Below are 20,620 nucleotides of genomic sequence, written 5' to 3'. Positions count from 1 at the left end.
CTCTCTCTCTCTCTCTCTCTCTCTCTCTCTCTCTCTCTCTCTCTCTCCCTCTCTCTCTCTCCCTCTCTGTCTCATCTCTATCTCCCTTTCTCTGTTTCTCTCTTTCTGTTTCTGCTTTTCCTTCTTTTCTCTCTCTCTGCCCACAAGCCCCCCTCCATTCCACCTCTCTCCCCATAGTGACTTCCTGGCCTCCTTCCTCGGGGCCAGTGAACTCACCCACTCAAAAAACCATCTTCTCAATAAACCTGCCTTTAATATATTCTAATCTGGCTTGAATTGGCTTATTTCACCAGTGGAGAAATAGCCTATCAAATACTTTTAGTTTATCCATGATTGATTCCAATGGGGAATGTTTATAAAATTTAATTTTCATGTTTGTATTTATTTGAGAAAAATTTAAAGGTGATGAAACAAAGTATGTTGAACTAAATAGCTCAAGATACATTCAATCACAGGTGAGGTGGTTGTACCTGTAGAGTGGGCTTCTCTTGCAGGCCTCAGCAGACAATTACTTGGGCTTGTGGAGGCCTCACTGTAATCTCTCTGTCATACTGATGTAGTCACTTTGTCATCTGTATCTCCTAGCATTTTGCCTGCATGTTCTCTCTTTTGCTAAGGACCCACACTAATCCAGAGTCACTTAGTCTTAATCAAGTGAATCCATGTTGGAAGAAACACATCAAAACACCCTGTCCTCATATTCAGCTCAGTATACAACAGTGGCTAACACTGTGCCGCACACATATGCCAAAACATAAATGTTTTGTTAGCTCCTCATAGTTTATGAAAAGCTATCATTAATTAATAATTATTAATAATTAATCATTGGGATATTGATGATTTCTTCTATTGTACTCAGCGAAGAATGTCCTCCAAAATTGTGCAAACATTGAGTCTGGACTTATTTTTGGAAATGATTCTTTGTCAAGCTCTTTTTCCCTTCATTATGCCGTCCATAGAATTGAAACAATTAATACATTTTTGTTTGTTTATTTGTTTGTTTGTTTGTTTTTAAAAACAAGTGGAAAAGACATGGGGACTCTTGACAATTATTGAAGGTCACAAAATTACATTTCCTTGCTTCTGTTCCTAATACTACTTATACAACATTACAATAATAAATGGACCAGATGTGAAGTCATCTGTAGAATCAAACACATTAAACTGAACTGAACATATTAGACATCTGCATTTCTTTGTGTGTAATGCATTTTCTTTTGGTCTTGAAGAACACTTTGAGATTTCTTTTAAAATGATTCTTTCCTTGCTCTCAGTTAATTCAAGATCCATCTGTCCACGATAGAGCTGAAATTCAGTTATCCTCTGCTGAAATTCTGAAGTAGATCTGTGACTCGTAAGGCTAGTAAATTCAAATCTGCTGATCTGTTACAGTTTTAGGAATTCATCTGATTTTTAGATGATCAAAGCAAGGTAGAGGCTATTGCTTTAAATCAGTTATTTACCTGAGAGTAAGTCATTCTAGAAAAAAAAGCAGAGATGCGAGACTAAAAGCAACTATTATTTTTCCCATAACTTTTATAGGGTTTTGTTAAGTTCACATCATGCACCCCAGTCCCACTCATTTCCCAGTCCTTCTATGTCTACCTTCTACCCTTGTAAACTCTCCACAAAAGAAAATAAAAAATAAAAAAAACAAACAATAAAGCATCTTGTCATGGAAGCTACAATGTTTCATGGTATGTCACAGTCATACTGTGTCACACACTATACCCCTTTGTCCAAACAGCTTTACCTTCAAATATTCCATGCAATGAGTCATTGGTCTGGTTTGGGATCTCTGGCTTTTGCTACATTATCAATGGTGGATCCTCTCAGATGTCCTGTGGTTGCTCTGTGTTGTGGAGATCCTGCAGCTTTGGTTCTACAGGGCTGGTCCCTTCCAATAGCTCATAGGTGGCGTAGATGTTGGGCTGGGATGGCTTAACGCCTTAGATTTGGACCTTGGTAGTAGCTGAGTGAATTAACCCAACAGCTCTCCTGTGCCCACATCATGGGGGCTGTCTTTCCTGCAGTTATGTCATCCCTGACACCACTGTATGGTACAGTGGCTGGCCAGAGGGAGGGGCTACTTAGTGCAGTCCTCAGACGTCAACATGGCCTCAGATGGCAGTCCAGACCTCGTGGCCATTGGTGGTAACATGAACTATGGACATTGATATAGAGTCCTCCTGTGGTAGGACCGTAGACCCAAATATGGCCCTTGGAGGCAGCACATTACCTTGGGTGGCAGCACAGGCCCCTCACATCAGGCTGTTCCTCACAGTTCCACCCTTCGTTATGGTGCACAAACTGCTCCACTTCTCTTTCTCTCCCAGCTTTCTCCAGCCCCGGCTGTGTCAACTGACTATTATTCAAAAGAAACTGATAGATCCACCCAGCCATACCTATTGTTTAATGACTCAGAACTGTTAATTAAAATAGGTACAAATTATCTTTATATGAGTCAATATAATTTGAGTTTCTGTCATGTATTACTAAGAACCTTAATAACATTTTACGAACAAATATGGATTGCCAGTACACAATTGACATCAATCATCATTGAACAAGGTTATATTTTAAATCAACACTATCCATATTAAATATTGATAGATATTGGAAATGTTTAACCTGTCCTTGTTAGAATCATTCTTTGGAGTATCATGTTTCGCACTCAAGGTAAAAGAGTTTGGATAGATAGCTTTAGTATTAAGATTTTCTTTCATAAGATGCTTGGTGATATGGTTTCAAAGTTAATGATTTAGTTGGTGTATATATTTGTGTCATCATTTAAAAATCCCAATAGTACATAATATTAATGTGTAACCCATTCAAGACACATTTGATATCCTGCTACCATCAGAGTGACTATGACTGTCACAAAAGCATTTAGAAAGCAGAATTTAAATATTTTCCCATCAGAATATTTGGACCATGCACATGATTGTTCCAACATAGATTTCTATGTTCAAACGCTATTTAATCTTATGGTATAATTATTATTCATAATTACATATCTATAAATACTATTTAAAATTCACAATTAATTTCTTACAGTCTATTTTCTTGAATAATTCTAAGATTTGAATCTTAGAATTACTAAAGCTGGTGAAAGGAAGGGATCTTATGGGGCTGCTTGACTGTTATCATTCTTTAGTTTTTTGAACTTTATTTGTTTATTTAATCCATAAATTAAGGACAAGTACCTGCAGGAATGTGCAAGGCAATGTTTTAGACTCAATGTCTTTCAAACTCTTACATTTTCATTCACATCTTTTAAATCCAAAATCCTGAATTTAGTTTTGAATAGGGCCAAACTCTTTATTATTTTACTTGTGAAGTGTCTAAGTAAGTATTTTTAAATCTAGTATAGTTTACTTGTTAAAGAAATTCTGTACTTAGCATAACAATACTTTTTAATGTTGTTATTATTTTATTTCTACCGTAATATAATATATCTACATTCTTTCCCCTTCCTTTCACCCTAGCCTTTTGATTTGTTTTCTCTTTTTCATGTGCTTCTGGAACTAAGTTGCCTCATTTTCAGTGAGTGTTGGCAAGAGATTCCTTAGGGTCACCTCAGGCCCTCACTGTTCTCTGTCAACACTTGTCCCTTGGTACATGGGTAGGGAACGCACATCATCTTTATGTTGGCAAGAGTCACCTCTACCCTTCATTAATACTCATTTTTTGTGACATTAGGAATGCTAATGTTTCCCATTTTTCCTGCCTCTGAGGTACTATATATGCCAGACATTTACTTGGAATATGTCTCAGATTTTTGTTTCATTATGACCTTTGATTATGTATGCAGTATTGGTATTAAAAGTATAACGGATGCTGACAACTTTTTCCCATTTAGCTTTAGCCTCAAATATCTGCACTTTTGATGTCAAATCACCATACTGGTTCTAAACAACAAAATACTGTATCATCTTTTTTCCTCTTTGCCATGGTCCCATATAAGTGAATTATTTGTATTTTGGCCAAAAAAAATTTAGATGTCAATTTCTATCATGAAATATTGTCCTTGTTTGCTCCTTTGTTGCTATGATAAATACGAAAGCCAAAAGCATCTGAGGAAGACAGGGTTCATTTGGCTTACAGAGTGCTGTCTATCTCTAAGGGAAGGGGAGAACTCTCAGCAGGAACCTAGAGGCAGGAATTGAAGCACAAACTAGAAAGGAATGTCCCTTCCCTGCTTGCTTTTCCTGGCTTGCTCAGCTTACCTTCTTATACCCAGTACCACTAGTGTAGGGATGCCACCACCTACAGTGGGGTGGAGTTTCCTATTTGAAGAAAAGGTCAAGAAAACACCTTAATGACTTGGCTGTAGGCCAATGTGAACTGGGAAATTTCTCAGTGGAGGCTTCTTCTTGTTTTGGGTATGTCAAGGTGAAAATCAAGATTAGTGATCACATGTTTCTGTCATGGGATTTTAATAATGCAATAATGTGATATACAATTTTGAACTAAGCTTTATTTCATTTAAAAAATGACCCTTTTACCCAGCAACTAAAATGTGTAAGTTTGTCAGTTAAATTTTATTGTGAGAAACAGTGAAAATAATATCTAGAATATGGTAGTATCTTAGTAATGGAATTATTATTATAAACTATGATATATATATAGGTTTGATACACATTGTCAAAATGGTATAAAATAACAAGAAAATAGTCTACTAGTCTTGACTGTCAAAAATAAAAGTCTTTTAAAAAAACGTCTACTTATATCTCTTTTTTTAGAGATTATAAAATTATGTATTTTTACTTCCATTTATTTGTTTGTTTGTTTATTTAGTTGGTTTTACATTTCTGTTTCACTTACTCTTTAGTATTTGTAATTAAACCATGGCCAGGAGCATATGAGGCAAGATTCTACTCCCGATCTTTGCCCTTGGTATTTACTGGCTGAGGTGACTTTACTCTTAAAGAATCAGTTGACTTCATACCTAATACATAAACTTTATCCTGAGATTTATTACTTTTGATTAGCTTTAGTTTTCTACCTACTATTTAATTTAGTGCTTCTAACATTCAAACCTAAATTGAATTGTTCTAGCCATTGGCATCTCAGACGAGGCATAGAAACATTTTAAGCCCATCCATTAGCCTTCACCTTCTGACTTCTAATTATCAGTAATTAGAGAAAATCGTGTTGAAGTGTGTAAAATCTCATATCTATAATTACTCATGATTTTGTTCCACTTTTTTGCTTTTAGATGGATTCTAAACATTTACATTAATGACGAGACTCTATATTGACTTGATTATATAAATACTATTCTTTACAAATCCATTACTGAGATTAATTTTTCGAAACAGAAATACAATTTGTCTCTAAACTTATTAGTACAAGAGGCTGTTTAAAGTCTCAAGGTTAAATGAATGCTTTTAATTATTATATTTTTAAGGTAATTTTATTTGCTTTATATTTAAACTAGAAACTTCCTGGTGAACACATCTTTTGATAGTTTCACATGAATTTTGCTTCTGTCCTCAGACCTGTATAAATTCCTGTCAGTACATCTCAGCTAATGGTTTAAACTTGAGTTCTCTTTGTTCCCCTAGATCAATATCCCAGTCTTCTACAGCTCTGCAACAGAATACCAATAGCAATTTTCCATGTCTCCTGCACCTTCTTCTGTGGATCTTACAGATAGTCTCCTCTTAATCTTCCTCATCACCCCCATTTGTTGCTATGCCCCAGACCCCAACCCCAGCAAACATCTACTGCTAACCCAAGGGCTGCTTCTTCCATGGTAGCATGTAGGCTGAAAGCAGATCCACACTTCTGCTCCTGAGATCCCCAGCTCTGTAGCTGGAAATATGCTTGGTCTCATTTTCTTCTTTTATTCCATCCTGGAGGGATCGCAATGACCTTCTCCTACCATCTTCCCTCCCACAACTCATCCCAGTATCCCAGCCTCCAACATCAGCAGGCATTCCCTATGAACCCACCAGAGCAGCAGGAAAGGAAAACAGGTAGCACACAGTCATCACACTCCAAAAATCCAGAGAGGAAACAGAAACCAAGGGACAGAATTCCCACTCGATAAGTCAGATTCAAAAATCAGCTCCTAGACTTATAACATTCCAAACACAGATGCCTACATGGCAGCATAAAGTGCAAGCAGTAACAGGCAGGGCAATATGTTTCCACTAGAGACCAGCTACACTACTTTAGCAGGCTCAGAATATAGCAACATAGCTGAAGCACAAGAGAAGACCTTAAAATCAACTATATGGAGATAATAGAGGCACTTAAAGAAAAAATGAATAAATCCCTTAACAAAATGCAGGAAATAAAACAAAACAAAACAAAACAAAATAAAACAAAAAACCCTGGAAGTAGTGAGTAAATCTCTAAAAAAAATCCAAGAAGACACAAGGTGGTGAAGAAAATGAATAAAACTTATCAAGACCTAAAAATGAATATAAAATCAACAAACTGATGAAATTCTGAAAATGAAAAATGTACGAATTTAAACAGGAACTACAGAGGAAAAGAAAAAATCTCGGAATTTGAGTATATGATAGAAAAAATGGCTACATTAGCCAGAGAAATGTTAAATTAAAAAAAACTTCTGACATAGCTGAACTATGATGACACATACCTTTAATGACTCTGGAGGCAGTTGCAGGAAGATCTCTGTGAGTTCAAGGCCAACCTAGTTTACATAGTGAGTTCCAAGACAGCTAGGACTACAAAGTGAAACCCTGTCTCAAAAGCAAAACAAAAGAAAACTGAACCAAAACCAAATCCAACCCAAAACTTCTGACACAAAACATGCAGGAAATCTGGGATACTATATGAAGATCAAACCTAAGAATAAAATAAAAGGCAAAGAGGAAAGAGAAGAATCCCAACTAAAAGTCCTAGAAAATATTTTTAACAAATCATTGAAGAAAAAATTTTAACCTTAAGAAGAAGACGCCTATCAAGGTACCAGAAGCATATACAACACCAAATAGATTGAAGCAGAAAAGGAAGTCCCCTTGCCACACAATACTCAAATACCAAACATACAGAACAGAGAAATGATATTAAAAATTGCAAAGGAAAAAGACCAACTACCATATAAAGGCAGACCTATTAGAATTATACCTGACTTACTTCTCAGTGGAGACTCTAAAATCCAGAAGGGCCTGGGCAACTGTGCTACAGACTCTGGGAGACCGTAGAAACCAATCCAGACTAGTATACCCTGAAAATTTTCAATCACCACAGATTGAAGAAATAAGATATTCCACAATGAAGTAAAATTTAAACAATATCTACCTATAAATCTAGCCCTACAGAAGGTGGTAGAAGAAAATCTCCTAATATCTATTGCCTTAGTTTGGGTATCTATTGCTGTGAAAGGTTATTATGAACACAGGAACTCTTATAAAGGAAAACATTTGATTGGGGCTGCCTTACAGTTTCAGAGGTTTAGTCCATTATCATCATGGCAAGAAACGTGGCAGAGTACAGGAAGACATGGTGCTGGAGAAGGAGCTGGGAGTTTTTCATCTTGATCCACTGGCAGGAAAACCATCTCCAAAACTAACAACATAGGTGGACACAAAGAATGTCTTAATAGATACAAGAAAATTGAAATAACTCCTTGTATCCTGTCAGATTAAAACTGAATATCAACAACAATAGAAATAAAAGAAAGTTTACAAACTCATGAAAACTGAAGAATCGAACGAGGAGGAAGGAGAGAAAATGGTGTCCACGGATTACAGTACCTATAGCCAAGCTGCAGCCCAGCAGGGCTACAGTGCTTACACCGCCCAGCCAACTCAAGGATATGCACAAACCACCCAGGCATAAGGGCATAGCTATGGAACCTATGGTCAGCCTACTGATGTCAGCTATACCCAGGCTCAAACCACTGCCACCTACAGGCAGACTGCATATGCAACTTCCTATGGACAGCCTCCCACTGGTTATACCACTCCAACTGCCTCCCAGGCATACAGCCAGCCTGCTCAAGGATATGGCACTGGTGCTTATGACACCACTACTGCTGCAGTCACGACAACGCAGGGCTCTTATGCAGCTCAGTCTGCATATGGCACCCAGCCTGCCTACCCAGCCTATGGCCAGCAGCCAGCAGCCACCACACCTACAAGACCACAGGATGGTAACAAGCCTGCTGAGACTAGTCAACCTCAATCTAGCACAGGGGGTTCTAACCAACCCGGCCTAGGATATGGACAGAGTAACTACAGTTATCCCCAGGTAACTGGGAGCTACCCAATGCAGCCAGTCACCGCACCTCCATCTTACCCTCCTACCAGCTACTCCTCCTCACAGCCGACTAGTTACGATCAGAGCAGTTACTGTCAGCAGTTACTCTCAGCAGTTACTCTGGGCAGCTGAGCAGCTATGGACAGCAAAGTAGCTATGGTCAACAAAGCAGCTATGGGCAGCAGCCTCCCACAAGTTACCCCCCTCAGACTGGATCCTACAGCCAGGCTCCAAGTCAATATAGCCAACAGAGCAGCAGCTACAGGCAGCAGAGTTCATTCTGACAGGACCACCCCAGTAGTGTGGGTGTTTATGAGCAGGAGTCTAGAGGATTTTCCGGACCAGGAGAGAACTGGAGCTTGAGTGGCTCTGATAGCTGGGGCAGGGGAAGAGGGGGATTTGATCGTGGAGGCATGAGCAGAGGTGGGCGGGGAGGAGGATGCAGTGGAATGGGCAGCGCTGGAGAGCGAGGTGGCTTCGAAAAGCTTGGTGGACCCATGGATGAAGGACCAGATCTTGATCTAGGCCTTCCTATAGATCCTGATGACTCTGACAACAGCGCAATTTATGTGCAAGGATTAAATGACAATGTGACCCTGGATGATCTGACAGACTTCTTTAAGCAGTGTGGGGTTGTCAAGATGTACAAGAGAACTGGACAGCCCATGATCCATATCTACCTGGATAAGGAGACAGGAAAACCTAAAGGTGATGCCACAGTGTCCTATGAAGATCCACCAACTGCCAAGGCTGCCGTGGAATGGTTTGATGGGAAAGATTTTCAAGGAAGCAAACTTAAAGTTTCTCTTGCCTGAAAGAAGCAGCCAATGAACAGCATGCGAGGTGGCATGCCACCTCTTGAGGGCAGAGGGATGCCACCACCACTTCGTGGAGGTCCTGGTGGCCCGGGAGGCCCTGGAGGACCCATGGGTCGCATGGGAGGCCGTGGAGGAGACAGAGGAGGCTTCCCTCCAAGAGGGCCCCGAGGCTCCAGAGGGAACCCCTCTGGAGGAGGAAATGTCCAGCACCGAGCTGGAGATTGGCAGTGTCCCAATCTGGGCTGTGGAAACCAGAACTTTGCTTGGAGAACAGAATGCAACCAGTGTAAGGCCCCTAAGCCCGAGGGCTTCCTCCCACCACCCTTTCCACCTCTGGGTGGTGATCATGGCTGTGGTGGCCCTGGTGGCATGCGAGGAGGAAGAGGTGGACTCATGGACCGTGGTGGTCCTGGAGGAATGTTCAGAGGTGGCAGAGGTGGAGACAGAGGAGGCTTCCGAGGTGGCCGTAACATGGACTGAGGTGTCTTTGGTGGAGGAAGACGAGGTGGTCCTGGGGGGCCTCCTGGACCTTTAATGGAACAGATGGGAGGAAGAAGAGGCAGACATGGATGACCTGGGAAAATGGATAAAGGCGAGCACCGTCAGGAACGCAGAGACCGGCCTTACTAGAGACCTGCAGAGCTGCATTGACGACCAGATTTATTTTTTAAACCAGAAAATGTTTTAAATTTGTAATTCCATATTTATAATGTTGGTGACAGCATTATGATTATTCCTTGTCTGTACTTTAGTATTTTCACCATTTGTGAAGAAACATTAAAACAAGTTAAATAGTAAAAACAACAACAACAACAAAAAAGAAAACTGAAGAATCACGTTGAATTAAAAAAAATAGAACAAGACAAAAATAAGAAAGAAATTAAAGCCTTTCTAGAATTCAGTGAACATGAATGCACGGTATACGCAAACTTATGGGGCATAATGAATGCAGTGATAAAAGGAAAGTTTGTAGCACTATGTGCGTGCACATGAAAATTTGAGAGATACTATACTAGCAACTTAACAGCACATCTAAACCCTCTAGAACAAAAAGTGGTAAGCACAATGTCTTAGGGTGTCTATTGCTATGAAGAGATACCATGGCCATAGCAACTCCCTAAATGGAAACATTTAATTAGGGCTGGCTTACAATTTCAGAGGATTAGTCCATTATCTTCATTTCAGAGGTTTAGTTCATTATCTTCATGGTGAAAAACATGGTGACATGCAGGCAGACATGGTGGTAGAAAAGGAGCTGAGAGTTCTACATCTGGATCTACAGGCTACAGTAAGTAAAACTGCCACACTAGGCATAGCTTGAGCATATGAGAACTCAGAGCTGCTCGCACAGTAACACACTATCTTCAACAAGGCCACACCTACTCTTACTCCAACAAGGTCACATCAATTCCAAAAAGACCACACCTACCCAAACAAAGCTATAATGCCTCCTAATAGTACCATTCCCGATGGGCCAAGAATTCAAACATGTAAGTCTATGGAGGCGATTCCTATTCAAACCATGGAACACACCCAAAAGAAGTAGATGGCAGGAGATGATCAAACTGGAAGCTGAAATCAATACAATAGAGACAAAAAGAACAATGCAAAGAATCATTGAAAAATAAACAAATGGTTCTTCGAGAAAACTAGCAAGATAGACAAACCATTATCCAAACTAACTAAAAGGCCGAGGGTGAATAATCCAAATTAACAAAATGAGAAACAAAAAGGAGGATATAGCAATCAAAGACCTCAAGATAAAAAAAAAAGATACACTAAACTGGATAGAAGAGAAAGTTGAGAATAGCCTTGAACACATTGGCACAGGAGATGACTTTTTGAACAGAATACTGATAGCACAGGGACTAAGATCAACAATTAATAAATGAGACCTCATGAAACTGAAAGGCATCTATAAGACAAAGAATACTATTATTTGGATAAAGTGAGATCCTTCAGAATATGGTATGATTTTTACCAACTCTACCTCTGATAGAGGACTACTATGCAAAATATATAAAGAACTTAAGAAACTAGATATTGACAAACTAAATAATCCAATAAATTGTGAACACAGATATAAGCAGGAATTCTCAGCAGAGAAAACTCAAATGACTGTGAAATGCTTAAAGAAATGTTCATCTTTAGCCATCAGGGAAGCTCAAATCTACTTTGAGATCCATCTCAGATCTGTCAGAATGGCTTGATCCTGTACTTCTCACCTTGGCTGCTTCAGTCCCAGTGATGCCTTGTTTCAGAGACAAGACTTCTCACTGCTCTTCTGCTAGGTTTTCTTTTCACCTGGACTTCTTTCCATAGATTTCATAGGTATCTTGACCTCTCAGACACCATGTTCTCTGAGAAGCCTGAACTCACATCTAGACTCCAAGGGTCTCCTCTTACATTCCTCATCTCTTCCTAATGCTTTATTTTTCCTGTTTGAACCTGTCAACACTTTATATTATACTATGAATTATCTATTTACTGTCTGTCCATCTGTTAGGCTCGAGGGCCCCACAAGGACAAACATTCGCTTGTCTCCATATGGATGTTTTATTTTCACCCTGTCGTATTCCTCAAAATTATGCATCTCAATGGATATTTGTTGAATAATAAGTGAAAGAAATGTGCTCACCACATCAAAAGGTCAAAGCTGTTCTTTGGATTATCCTACTATGATGAAACACTCTGCACCTGTGCTTTACAATGCAGAAGTCACCAGGCACACATGGATAGCAAGCAGTGGAAATGTCTTAGTGAGAACACATTTCCAAATTATAAATTTAATACAAATTACAAACATAAGTATATGTCTCTGCCATATAGATACTGTAGCTTCTATACCTGTTGAACAATCTCATTCTTTTACTTTAAATAATTTTCTATGGAATATTAGGACTCTCTGATTTATATCTGTTTCTCAAGTCATCTGGCATAGCTCTTCTCCTGAGATCTATTTTTCTTCCCCTCCCTCCTTCCCCCCTCCTCCTCTTCTTCTTGTGTGTATATTTTGTATACAGTGTTATATATTATGTGAGAGAGGAGGCATACCTTTCTTTTATGAATTCTTTTCTTTTTCAATCATTATTTTAAGACAGATATTCTCATGTATTTATGGCCATTGTCATTTTAGTGTAATTTTGGGAGCAAAGTGAAGCTTTTTTGTGTGACTTTATTAATAGTTACACATGCTCTGGAACACATTATATTTACTAAGAAATAATGATAATACTGACTTTAATCTGTTTGCTCTGGGAACATTCTTTTGTTAGTATTATTTTATTTACATTGAAATCTTTAAAGTGTCCCATTCATCTTTGTGCATGCTGTGTAGTAATTGAAGAAACTCTGTATTTCTAATACTTCTAAGACTATGGCAGTTTGTCTCTAAATTAGCTGCGTGCCAGCCTCACATGTTGGTTAATGTACTACCAATTTAACAAGTTATCATTAATAGAATATTAAGCAACTTTAAAAACAAATATTTTAGAATGTTTAAATTATTACATGGTGGTCTATCAAAAAGATACCTCCATTATAACTTCTGATATTCTTTTTAAGACTATGAGGAAAGTACATCATAATATTTTTTTAAAATAAATATTTGTTTATATGTCTGGATGTTGGCCTGCTTTTATGTCTGTATACTATGGTCATACCTGGTGCCTGTTGAAAACAGAAGATGTTATTGACATTTTAGAGCTGGAGTTACAGACAGTTGTGAGCTACTATGTGGCTGTGGGGATTGAAACTGGGTTCTGTGGATGAGCAGCCGTCTTTTAACTGTTGAGCCATCTCTCTGTCCCTCCCCAACCACTGTGATATTTTTATATAACCCATATCAAATGTCACATGCACATGTCTTATATACATATATATTGAGAAGTTGCATTGCAACTTTCTAAAATTTTCAAAGCCTAGACATATTTTAGTTTCTTACTAAAACTTAATTGAATTATTTAACATTTTTAATTTCTATGTATAAGAATCTATTTAAATATATGCACACCAGGCCTGTGCCATATACATAAATATGTATACCACACCCCGGATGCCAGAAGAGGGCATCAGATCCCTTGGAACTAGAGTTACAGATGACTTTGAGATTCTAATGTGGGTTCGAGGATCTTATGCAAAAGCAGCCAGTGCTTTTAACTGCTGAGCTGTCATCCCTCTTCTAGGCTTCTAAGGTATTTTTACTTCAAGTTTCTTTTGAAGTGCATTTACATTTCCTTGTTCATGTGAGTGAAATTAAAACAATACGTGTATAGAGGCTGGAGATAAAATTGAGATCAGACAGATGCAAAAAATGAGGCAGAAGCCAATCAACTTGGGATATAAGTGGACACAAGAAAAAAATAGCCACAAGTATCCAAAAGATTCCATATACTTAAGTCATAGAACAAATAGAAGAATCTATTTTATGAACCATGCATAGTTACATTTGGTATATATCTTATTTTTAATTTCTAACCAAGTCACCTGTGTAGGTCACTTAATTTAGTATCTGTATCTATAAATGTACAAAAGCGTGGGGCTAAAGAGTGAATTCCAGCCAGCCGTAGATACATAATTCTCTGTGACGTTCTCTGTGTCTCTGATTCTCTCTCTCTCTCTGCCTATCTGTTTGTCTCACACACATACATGCGTTTCTGGGAACAGGAGAAGGGCTCTTTTAAATCTAATTGCTTTTCACCCACATGCCCAGAACACAGACTTTGAGGCTTTGAAGAAGGTCCTGGAATCTAGGAGATGGAGAGAAGGTCCTGAGATAGATAGAACGGGGTAAGAGAAACTCCAGATTCTATAAAGGAGACTCAAAGACATCTTATAATCAGGGTCTGATCATCTTTTAGACTCAAGAATAAATAGGTTTTTTTCTCTCTCCCTCTTTCTCTCTGTCTCTTTTTCTTCCTTTCTTCCACTTACATGAAATAAAATATGTTTACTTGATCAAACAAAGCAAACTATTCCAAAAAGCTGAAAATTATATTATATATAATATATAATATAATTAATATATATAATATAATGTTATATATTTTACATATATATAATATATATGCACACACATATATACATATAATATATATTATACATTATATAATGTATAATATATTATAATGTATAATATTATAATGTTATATATATATATATATATATATATATATATATATATATATATATATGTAACATACACTTGGATTGTGCAAATAGTGATGAAAGGTTTCCATAAAAGATACTACCAATAACAAATGGATATTTTGATGATTGTTTCCCAGTGATCAGTAATTTCCATTTGCATAAAAATTTCAAAAAAATAGAAAAAGATCATATACTCTCCAATTAATTTATAGTATCATAATAATCTAATATAAAACCTGAAACGCATAGTGTAAGAACCTTGTAGCACAGTTTCCCTTAGATACCAAGATTGTATGCAAAGATGTCAACAGAATTTGAACTCATTTTACAAAAAATGTTTAAGATACAAGGGCTAGAAATATTCTCTTAGTAAATTTTATGAAGTTAGAGGTCCTAGAAGATAGACTAAACTGCTTAGGGAAAAGGAAGACAATGACTATGCCCAGAACATCACTATTGTCTGAAATAAAGATGTAGAATAAGAAGTCTTATTTGTAGAATAACTGATCTTCACAAAAACTCATACAATTTAAGAAGGAACAGGACATTATGATTATCATTTTGGATTACAATACTAAAGTTTGTATGCAGATGATAGTTCAATTTCCTAACAATAGCCCTAAATATTTTCTCCTCTCTGTTAAAACTAGTATTATTAGAAGTATAAAGAGTAAAAAATGTCAATAGTGAATATCACACCCAGATCTAAAGTGTATCTAGGATGCCACCTGGCAAACTATTTTTATATCGGTGCATGTGGATATGAAATAATATAGAACCCTTACCTGTTATACTTTTATGTCAGAAATAAATGTTGAACACTATAGGATGCCTTCTGGTCATATTGACATGTGTTGTAGTTTATTTCCTCTATTGAAAGAGAAAACTAGAGAGTAAATTTACTTATTGTGTGTCAATGTATTTCCCTAGATTAAAATTTATATTGACATCAAGTTTTACTATTTTTCTATACTCTTGTGTTCTCTTTGCTATAGGTTTTATGGCAACATTTTGGTATTATGCCATATCCTTTAAAAACAATGAAAATGTATTACTATATGATATTTCTTTTGAGTAGCTGAGTTTGTAGAATGGGAATGAATTAACACTAATGACTTTTGAAAATTCTATAAGGAAGTTTACTACTATAAATGCATATATAGATATAAAAGGATTTAAATGAAGTTACTGTGTAATGGGGCACATTGCCTTCTCCAGATACCACCACCTGTCAAACAAAATGCCCAGTGCTAGATATGGGTTATTTCTTTTCAAACTATTTGTCAGTGGACTACCCTAGACCACTCCACCAATATTCCAAGCTATTTCCATTCCTTTTTTTTTTTAAACACAGAGAAGTTGGTGTAAAACCCTATTGCTGAAGATACCATATACCTAAGACATCAGACATGGAGAAATCAAACTGGAACTGATCTGAAAGCTCCATCATAGCAGCTAACTTTCATAATTTCAGAATATTCTATTAATGCTATTAGAGAAGTTATCAACAGTCCCACTCACCCATAATACCAAAACCCTGGTAGCTACAATAATGAGCGTCTTAGAAAGAGTTGCCCACTGGTAAAATATGACAGAATTTTATGGCAGTAACCAACTACTTTCTGATTGGATTTAAAGCATCACAAGATGAAATCCATTCTTCATTCCATTTTTGAGGCAAGCAAGCAACAAACAAACAAACAAAACAAAAAACCAATGATTGCTGTAATTGGTTAGGTTATAGGGCTTAGAGGAGAGCCTAGCGCTAACATTTTGCTAAAAGGAAATAATAGTAAATTGCCTTCTAAGTTATCTTTATACCAGTAGAAAAGTTCATATCTCAACCGTCACCACAGAAGCTTCCTTTTGTAGTGGATAGCAATTAATACTTAAACCCACAACCAATCAATGTGCAGAAAATAAGAGGTTGTGACGATCTAAGCATGCAGTGGGATACTTATAAGACATTTTTTTCCAGTAGGGCTCAGGGATCACCAAAAAAGAGGGGAGGTAATGATTTTTAAGAGCCATGGGGCTAGATATCTCCAGCAAAACAGCATTTGCAGGGCATGACCTGGCAGCGCAGCTGCTCATACAAAGTCACAGAAGCTCTGAGTGAATGGAGAAGTTCATTGAGTCCAGTCCATATCTTAACCTGAGTGATGGAGGGACTCGTGTAATCTCACCCCTAGCTGAGGAGCTAGTGGCTTCTGGGAAGAGAGTATCAGTTCTTCATGGATGCAGTCTCCAAGAGACAACCCATGCTCCAATAGATGCTTCTGAACCCATGAAGATGCAAATGATCCCAGATGGTTCTAGTAGATATCAAAAATAAGGAAACAGAAAGTACATGAAGTTGGGATAAAACAGTGGTAGATGGGGTAAGGGAGAAATTGGAGGAAAGGAAGTGGGGGTGTAGTTTATCCAAACACATTACATACATATGTGAATATTAAATAAAAGTATTACATCTAAAAGAAACCGCACACTACCCTAAAGCAAGGATTAAATAGTTGCTCAGAAGCTAACTGTTCAAAGGAGACTTCTGTTTGGTTGTTTGCTCATTTTTCCCCTAGGTACTTTAGAAAAATCTTTTAAAGGAAAAGTTCTAGCAGAAAAAAAGAGCAGTGGTGGGCCAACAATAAAAGTGAGACAAGGATGACCAGTTGTGAAGTAATTGCATTAGTCTAGCAAAGAGTTCCTTAAAACACAAGAGTCATAAAATAGACATTAACAGGTTCTCTAGTCTGGTAACTGAATTTAACCTGACCAACTTGAGCCATTTTATAGAACAATAGTAGATCAGGAAAGAAAAGGGGCTATTAGCCCCTTAAACAAACAAGCCAATTACAGGTTTTAAGATAAGAAAAATATTATCTCTAACAGTATAACATTATTATTTCTTTATCATTGATAAATGGCTTATGGGGGAAATTTAGAAACTACAAAACTAATATTAACTATAATGTACACCTCTAGTGCTGTCTTCTAAGGTTAGCTTACAAAATAGTTTTATTCTGTCTTACTACATCTATCAGACTAAACTGTGAAGTGGCTTTTCTTATGACTCCTCTGTATAATATTGACATCCTTTGTCAAGAAGGATAATTTTTTCCTACTGTAAAGGACACAAGTTTAACACATGCAAAAACACTGGCTTTGTCTCATTAAATTCCTAGAATGAGTACTGATAAATTCTTGAATAAACTCAAATTTGATTAGAGTGGGGATTTGTTCCATTCACACCAGTTTCTTCATTAATGTTTTATCCTTACCTCTCTTCTAGTTGGTTCCTTCTTTAGTAATGAGATAAGAGACCAGATGTATTTTGTTACAAACAGAAGTGTCACTTCCTTACAATACAGATGTCTCTTACTGCAAAACTTTAGGAATAGCATCAAATGACCAGTAGTATCCTTTTAGTTATAAGCTTTAATATTTTTATCATATGAAAACAGTACTTTTAAGATATATATGATTGTATAATTAAGATATTTTATCATTTGATAAAACAACATTCTATGTTCCTGCCCGGAACAGCTCCTATGAAGTAGTTTCTGAGCCCATTTGAAACTGAAAATCCTGCTTTTCTCATTGGAACACTAGACCTTAAAGGACTGAAACTTTAGTTTTGTTTCACCATATTTGCTTAGTAATGCTTAAGCAATAACTCTATTAACTTCAGGTCCTTCTTAAAGAAAATGTATTCATTTTCTTGAAGAAGCTAAGACACATACTATCCTTACGGCTGACGCCTCCCATCTTTAAGTTGCCTTACTTACACTTAGTTCTCTCAGTAGCTTTCCAGTTCTCATTTAGCCTTTCTTCTCCAGGGCATATTCTGGGATTTTTCATCACAGTATAAAATCTATATTAAAAGACAATAATAGCTAATGGGAGAACATTTCTGTATACTTTCATTTCAGTGTAATGGAATGGTTCTGGCATCAACTATATGAAATAATGACTGAGCCACAGAGGAGCAATAGACTGCTGTACATATGGATTGCTGTAGCAAATACAATAGCACATCTTATATAATATATGGTCATGCCAAAATGAAAACTGAACTCATTTCAAAGGAATCATGCTTATTAATGTTTAGTGGAAAGGTCAATACATTAAATTTGTGGGTAGGAATCTTGAAATAGTCATCTCATCTAGTGAAATAGAGAAAAATATCACTAATGCCTTTTGTTGACATTTGTGATGATTGAACAATGAACAAACGCACTCTTGTGATTGATGTTAGCTCATAAAAATGTCAATTTATTCATACCATATTGTTGCTTAGTCTCAACCTAGAGTGGACTAAAGAGGCCCTACTGTTAGGTCTCAAACCAGAAAGCTAGATGTTGCACTTATATATCCATGCCTGAGTTCAGACTGAGTGTTGGGATTATCATTTACACATCTCTGCAAGATAAAGACTAGGTAGTGCTTAAGAATATTTAATATTTCTATATGTAAATAAGTCATACAGTCATGTTATCAACTTGATTCTATAGAAAAGCCACATAAAATTAGTTTATAATATAGCTTTAAAAAAGAAAATTTCTCTAATGTGATGATTGTTGAGAGGTAGGAGAACATGCCTAAGTCCAGACAAACACAATTATGGGAAAGCTGTCAGTCTTACATGAACATGGCTGACACTAGATGGAGTTATAGATAAGTTATAGATATCTGAGCTTGATAGCCTAGAAAAATCAGCCTCCTCATACTCTTTACTTTAGCATGGAAGGTAAAATACAGCTGATTCTTATAGATTAATGCATGTGTGACCCCTTATTCCAGTGTACCATGGGATAACCTACATTCAAAAATAAAAAATATATATATAAACTACATTTTGGTGTTCATAACACAAATTTGGGAGAAAACAGAAAATGGAGTTGAGTCACAAAAGAAAACTCCAAAAAGATAAAGTTACACAGTGCACTACGTTTAGTGTTTTATTCCAGGGTCATCATAAGCCCTGATAATCAGTTACAGAGACATTTACTTGCTCTGAGTTCAGGAGAGCAACTCAGATGCTGGAGGGATTTAGCATATGGCTGCTTAAATAGAGAAAGAATCAAGGCTGAGTAGAGTGGATTTGTTAATTAGAACCCTTCTTTAGGCTAACTGAAGAGAGTTTATGTACAGTACCATAAGCATAATCCATTTAAAATCTAGCAAACTCTATTTTATCAAAATTAATATAAGAAAAATTTCTCTGCAAATGACACTGATGGGCGAATGAAGAGAGGAACTTCAAACTAGATAAAAAACTCACTCTAAAAATCACATTATTGGCAAAGTATTTTACACAGAAAAAATTAAACATAATATAATTAAACATAATATAAAAATCACAGTTTTTAGGAAAGATTGAAAATGCCCCAGTAGAGGAGAAATAGGGACAAAAAAATAGACCTATGAGAGATGCTCAGATTCATTAATCATTAGGAAAATGCAAATAAGGTTCCCCAGGAAGTTCACTAGAGCAAACAAACTTCTGTTTGTTTGTTTGAACCATCACAAATGATACCAGGCACCTGCAATGAGCCTAATCACTAGAGGACATGCAAAATGCGATGCTCCATCCAGGTACCTAGAAATTTTTGATGATGTTAGATATATATTTATCTTATAGTTTAGTCATTGTACAGCTAAATATTTACCCAAGATGTAAATATACTTTCTCGTAGAAACTTGTGCCCACGTGGTTAACGACATTTCATAAATGAACACCTAAATTCCAAACATTCAGATGCCCTCCACTACATGTAAAACAGAGGGACAGTAGTCAACAAGAACTATGAATGGATTTCAAGAGCATCCTGATAGGAAATGAAGGCATGTATAATTCTACTACACAACATTTTGAAACTGTTTTGCCTTAAAGAACAAACTATATAGAGAAAACAGAAACAGAAAAGTTATCATCAGAATACAACTGAAATAACTGTGCCAAACAGTGTCTATTAATAAATAATAAAACGAATAACCACAAATTTGAGAATAGAAAATTTTCATAGTGTAAATTATCTGTCGTCCAAATACACACTATTTTAAAATGAGGGAGAAGTCACTTTACAGTGTGGCAATGGAGGAGTTGGCATGCTAAAGAATGAGGTGTTCAGGGCTCTATCCCTCCCACACTGCACTCAGTGAGGTGCATCCTTCCTGCAGACTTTCTGCCAACCAAGGGAGAGCTGCATATCATCATGAGAACTACAGATCCTAATGTGGAGGACATTCAGAACACAAACTGATCGGTATTCATGGAAAGTGTGGAGGTCAAAGACAAAGAAGCCCAAAGAACACTCACAGATGAGAAAAGACTAAAAAGATGTGAGTACCCAGGAGCCTGGAACTGGTAATAGAGCAGAAACAGGAAGCAGTCCTAGCAAGAATGAGACTACAGT

The 20,620-nt window shown here is 36.9% G+C and overlaps 1 protein-coding gene and 1 pseudogene across 1 annotated transcript in view; one reads left to right on the top strand and one right to left on the bottom strand.

The window, feature by feature from the left end:
• Positions 1–20,620, bottom strand: part of Epha6 (EPH receptor A6) — a 900,945-nt gene that overhangs the window by 183,868 nt on the left and 696,457 nt on the right. The gene's annotated exons all lie outside the window — the stretch shown is intronic.
• Positions 7,709–9,689, top strand: LOC114614612 (annotated as a pseudogene).

Source organism: Grammomys surdaster, unplaced genomic scaffold (assembly GCF_004785775.1).
Source record: "Grammomys surdaster isolate TR1022 unplaced genomic scaffold, NIH_TR_1.0 126398, whole genome shotgun sequence".
Classification (NCBI taxonomy): Eukaryota; Metazoa; Chordata; class Mammalia; order Rodentia; family Muridae; genus Grammomys; species Grammomys surdaster.
This window is presented reverse-complemented; position numbering and strand designations above follow the sequence as displayed.